This window comes from Arachis hypogaea, chromosome 9, assembly GCF_003086295.3.
Source record: "Arachis hypogaea cultivar Tifrunner chromosome 9, arahy.Tifrunner.gnm2.J5K5, whole genome shotgun sequence".
NCBI lineage: Eukaryota > Viridiplantae > Streptophyta > Magnoliopsida > Fabales > Fabaceae > Arachis > Arachis hypogaea.
This window is the reverse complement of record NC_092044.1, coordinates 77,778,998-77,785,149: the sequence shown is the minus strand read 5'-3', so window position 1 is coordinate 77,785,149 and position 6,152 is coordinate 77,778,998. Positions and strand designations below refer to the sequence as shown.

Below are 6,152 nucleotides of genomic sequence, written 5' to 3'. Positions count from 1 at the left end.
AAGAAAACCTTTCATCTGACTAGTCCCATTGTTCACGGGATTCCTTTCAGAAGTGTACATGAATTGGTTATTTGCAACCATTTCAATTAGTTCTTGAGCTTCTGTAGGCGTCTTCTTCAGATGAAGAGATCCTCCAGCAGAGCTATCCAAAGACATCTTGGACAGTTCAGAGAGACCATCATAGAAAATACCTATGATGCTCCATTCAGAAAGCATATCAGAAGGACACTTTCTGATTAATTGTTTGTATCTTTCCCAAGCTTCATAGAGGGATTCTCCTTCCTTCTGTCTGAAGGTTTGGACTTCCACTCTAAGCTTACTCAATTTTTGAGGTGGAAAGAACTTTGCCAAGAAGGTATTGACTAGCTTTTCCCAAGAGTCCAGGCTTTCTTTAGGTTGTGAGTCCAACCATGTCCTAGCTCTGTCTCTTATAGCAAAAGGGAATAGCATAAGTGTGTAGACCTCAGGGTCAACCCCATTAGTCTTGACAGTGTCACAGATTTGCAAGAATTCAGCTAAAAACTGATGAGGATCTTCCAATGGAAGTCCATGGAACTTGCAATTCTGTTGCATTAGAGAAACTAATTGAGGCTTAAGCTCAAAGTTGTTTGCTCCAATGGCAGGGATAGAGATGCTTCTCCCATAAAAGTCGGGAGTAGGTGCAGTAAAGTCACCCAGCACCTTCCTTGCATTGTTGGCGTTGTTGTTGTTTTCGGCTGCCATAGGTTCTTCTTCTTTGAAGATTTCTGTTAGGTCCTCTACAGAGAGTTGTGCTTTGGCTTCTCTTAGCTTTCTCTTCAAGGTCCTTTCAGGTTCAGGATCAGCCTCAACAAGAATGCTTTTGTCCTTGCTCCTGCTCATAAGAAAGAGAAGGGAACAAGAAAATGTGGAATCCTCTATGTCACAGTATAGAGATTCCTTTAGGTGTCAGAGGAAAAGAAAAGTAGAAGACAGGAAAATTCGAACTTATCAAAGAAGATGGAGTTCGAATTTTGCATTAAGGAATAGTGTTAGTCCATAAATAGAAGGATATGAGAAGAAGGGAAGTAATTTTCGAAAATTTAAGTAAAAGATTTTGAAAACATTTTTGAAAAACACTAATTGATTTTCGAAAATGAAAGTGGAAAAGAAATCAAGTGATTTTTGAAAAAGATTTTGAAATTAGAAATCAAAAAGATTTGATTGAAAACTATTTTGAAAAAGATGTGGTTAAGAAGATATGATTAGTTTTAAAAAGGTGTGATTGAGAAGATATGATTTGAAAAACATTTTAAAAAGATTTGATTTTGAAAATTAATGACTTGGCTAACAAGAAAAGATATGATTCAAACATTAAACCTTTCTCAACAGAAAAGGCAACATACTTGAAATGTTGAATCAAATCATTGATTGATAGCAAGTATTTTTAAAAATAGAAAGAAATTGATTTTGAAAACATATGATTGAAAAGATATGATTTGAAAAAGATTTGATTTTGAACAAGTTTGAAAACTGAAAAAAAATCTGCATTAAAAACAAAATCTTCCCTCTTGTGCCATCCTGGCGTTAAATGCCCAGAATGGTGCACATTCTGGCGTTTAACGCCCAAAACTATACCCTTTTGGGCGTTAAACGCCCAACCAGGTACACTGGCTGGCGTTTAAACGCCAGTCTGTCCTTCTTCACTGGGCGTTTTGAACGCCCAGCTTTTTCTGTGTAATTCCTCTGCTGTATGTTCTGAATCTTCAATTCTCTGTATTATTGACTTGAGAAGACGCAAATTAAAAATATTTTTGGATTTTTAATAATAAGGAAAAATCAAAATGCAACAAGAATCAAATAACAATGCATGCAAGACACCAAACTTAGCAGTTTGTATACTACTGACAATAATGAGAATGCATATGAGACGCTTAAACACTCAAATCAAGAGAATTCAAAGATCAGAGCAATGAAATCATCAAGAACACTTGAAGATTAATGAAGACACATGCATGAATGCAATAAGAACAGAAACATGCAATTGACACCAAACTTAACATGAGACACTAGACTCAACAAGAAATACAAAATATTTTTGGTTTTTTTATGATTTTCGAAAATTAAGTGGAAAAAGATATCAAAATTCTTAATGAGAATTCCAGGAATCATGCAATGTTTAGTCTAAGACTCCGGTCCAGGAATTAGACATGGCTTCACAGCCAGCCAAGCTTTCAAGGAAAGCTTCGGTCCAAAACACTAGACATGGCCAATGGCCAGCCAAGCCTTAGCAGATCACTACTCCAACAGCAAGATTGATAAAAATCAACAAGCTCTTGTGATGATAAGTTGAAACCTCGGTCCAATGAAATTAGACATGGCTTCACAGCCAGCCAGACTTCAACAAATCATCATGAAACTCTAGAATTCATCTTCAAGAATTCCGAAAAAAAAATACCTAATCTAAGCAACAAGATGAACCGTCAGTTGTCCAAACTTAACAATCCCCGGCAACGGCGCCAAAAACTTGGTGGACGAAATTGTGATCACTACAACTTCGCACAACTAACCAGCAAGTGTACTGGGTCGTCCAAGTAATAAACCTTACGCGAGTAAGGGTCGATCCCACAGAGATTGTTGGTATGAAGCAAGCTATGGTCACCTTGTAAATCTTAGTCAGGCAAACTCAAATGGGTATGGTGATATGCGAATGAAACATAAAGATAAAGATAGAGATACTTATGTAATTCATTAGTAGGAATTTCAGATAAGCGTATGAAGATGCTTTCCCTTCCGTCTCTCTGCTTTCCTACTGTCTTCATCCAATCCTTCTTACTCCTTTCCATGGCAAGCTCAAGCAAGGGTTTCACCGTTGTCAGTGGCTACCTCCCATCCTCTCAGTGGAAATGTTCAACGCACCCTGTCACGGCACGGCTATCCATCTGTCGGTTCTCAATCAGGCCGGAATAGAATCCAGTGATTCTTTTGCGTCTGTCACTAACGCCCCGCCCTCAGGAGTTTGAAGCACGTCACAGTCATTGAATCATTGAATCCTACTCAGAATACCATAGACAAGGTTAGACCTTCCGGATTCTCTTGAATGCCGCCATCAGTTCTAGCCTATACCACGAAGACTCTGATCTCACGGAATGGCTGGCTCGGTTGTCAGGCGAGCGCTCGTTTGTCAGGCGATCAACCATGCATCGTGTATCAGGAATCCAAGAGATATTCACCCAATCGAAGATAGAACGGAGGTGGTTGTCAGTCACTCGTTCATAGGTGAGAATGATGATGAGTGTCACAGATCATCACATTCATCAAGTTGAAGAACAAGTGATATCTTAGAACAAGAACAAGCGGAATTGAATAGAAGAACAGTAGTAATTGCATTAATACTCGAGGTACAGCAGAGCTCCACACCTTAATCTATGGTGTGTAGAAACTCCACCGTTGAAAATACATAAGAACAAGGTCTAGGCATGGCCGTGAGGCCAGCCTCCCAATGATCTAAGAACTAGATGTCCAAAGATGATCAAAGGATGTAAAATAATCCAAAGATGAAAATACAATAGTAAAAGGTCCTACTTATAGAGAACTAGTAGCCTAGGGTGTACAGAGATGAGTAAATGACATAAAAATTCACTTCCGGGCCCACTTGGTGTGTGCTTGGGCTGAGCAATGAAGCATTTTCGTGTAGAGACTCTTCTTGGAGTTAAACGCCAGCTTTGGTGCCAGTTTGGGCGTTTAACTCCCATTCTTGTGCCAGTTCCGGCGTTTAACGCTGGAATTCCTGAGGGTGATTTTGAACGCCAGTTTGGGCCATCAAATCTTGGGTAAAGTATGGACTATCATATATTGCTGGAAAGCCCAAGATGTCTACTTTCCAACGCCGTTGAGAGCGCGCCAATTGGGCTTCTGTAGCTCCAGAAAATTCACTTCGAGTGCAGGGAGGTCAGATTCCAACAACATCAGCAATCCTTTTGTCAGCCTTTTTCAGAGTTTTGCTCAAGTCCCTCAATTTCAGCCAGAAATTACCTGAAATCACAAAAAAACACACAAATTCATAGTAAAGTCCAGAAATGTGAATTTAACATAAAAACTAATGAAAACATCCCTAAAAGTAGCTAGATCATACTAAAAACTACCTAAAAACAATGCCAAAAAGCGTATAAATTATCCGCTCATCAGCTTTCCAACAATGTATAATAGTCCATACTTTTCCCGAGATTTGATGGCCCAAACAGGCGTTCCAAGTCAGATCAAGAATTCTGGCGTAAAACGCCGGAACTGGCACAAGGATGGGAGTTAAACGCCCAAACTGGCACAAAAGTTGGCGTTTAACTCCAACAAAAGTCTCTACACATGAAAGCTTCAATGCTCAGCCCAAGCACACACCAAGTGGGCCCGGAAGTGAATTTTTATGTCATTTACTCATCTTTGTAAACCCTAAGCTACTAGTTCTCTACAAATAGGACCTTTTGTTATTGTATTTAGGGAGATCTTTTGATCATGTTTTTATGATTGAACCCTCTTTGGGAGGCTGGCCTCTCGGCCATGCCTAGACCTTGTTCTTATGTATTTTCAACGGTGGGGTTTCTACACACCATAGATTAAGGTGTGGAGCTCTGCTGTACCTCGAGTATTAATGCAATTACTATTGTTCTTCTATTCAATTCGGCTTATTCTTGTTCTAAAATATCACTTGTTCCTCAACTTGATGAATGTGATGATCCGTGACACTCATCATCATTCTCACCTATGAACGTGTGCCTGACAACCACCTCCGTTCTACCTTAGATTGAGTGGATAACTCTTGGATCCCTTAATCGGAATCTTCGTGGTATAAGCTAGAATTGATGGCGGCATTCAAGAGAATCCGGAAGGTCTAAACCTTGTCTGTAGTATTCTGAGTAGGATTCAAGGATTGAATGACTGTGACGAGCTTCAAACTCCTGAAGGCTGGGCGTTAGTGACAGACGAAAAAAAATCACTGGATTCTATTCCAACCTGATTGAGAACCGACAGATGATTAGCCGTGCTGTGACAGAGCGCGTTGAACATTTTCACAAAGAGGATGAGATTGTAGCCACTGACAACGGTGATGCCCAACATACAGCTTGCCATGGAAAGGAGTAAGAAGGATTGGATGAAGACAGTAGGAAAGCAGAGAGACGGAAGGGACAAAGCATCTCCATACACTTATCTGAAATTCTCACCAATGAATTGCATAAGTATCTCTATCTTTATTCATCTATTAATCATTAATCCTCCATTACCATTTGAATCCGCCTGACTGAGATTTACAACATGACCATAGCTTGCTTCATACCAACAATCTCCGTGGGATCGACCCTTACTCGCGTAAGGTTTATTACTTGGACGACCCAGTGCACTTGCTGGTTAGTTATGCGAAGTTATGATAAAGAGTTGAGATTGCAATTGAGCGTACCATGTTGATGGCGCCATTGATGATCACAATTTTGTGCACCAATTTTTTGGCGCATTTGCCGGGGAATTAAATGTCCTAACTACAATTTTGCATTTGTTCCCTGCAATAACAGTGCCAAGTTTTGATCCGGCAACAACACCAAGTTTTTGGCACCGTTGCCGGGGATTGTTTGAGTTTGGACAACTGACGGTTCATCTTGTTGCTTAGATTAGGTATTTTTCTTCAGAATTTTGAAGAATGAATTCTAGAGTTTCAAGCTGATGTTCTTATCATCACCAAAGCTGATTGATTTTCATCAATTTAGCTCTTGAATGTAATGTCCTGCTGAAGCTTGGCTAGCCATGTCTAATTTCTTTAGAATAAAGCTTTAGACTAACATTGCCTGATTCCTGGAATTCTTATTAAGAATTTTGATATCTTTATTTTCTTTTCCACATAATTTTCAAAAAATCCAAAAAAATTACAAAATCATAAAAACCAAAAATATTTCTTGTTTGAGTCTATTGTCTTATTTTAAGTTTGGTGTCAATTGCATGTTTCTATTCTTCTTGCATTTTTCGAATTCATTCAAGTGTCTTCATTGATCTTCAAGTTGTTCTTGATGATTTCCTTACTCTGATCTTTAAATTCTCTTGTCTTGAGTGTTTTGTTGTTTCTCATATGCATTCTCAATTTGTTAGTGTCAGTAGTATACAAACTTCTAAGTTTGGTGTCTTGCATGCATTGTTTATTTGATATTAGTTTC

General features: G+C 39.0%; 1 non-coding gene across 1 annotated transcript; it reads left to right on the top strand.

Moving 5' to 3' along the window:
- Positions 1 to 210: 210 nt before the first annotated feature.
- LOC112713970 (small nucleolar RNA R71) lies at positions 211 to 318 on the top strand. Its single transcript, XR_003158929.1, has one exon. It is a non-coding gene; the product is annotated as a small nucleolar RNA R71 (small nucleolar RNA).
- The last annotated feature ends 5,834 nt before the right edge of the window (positions 319 to 6,152 follow it).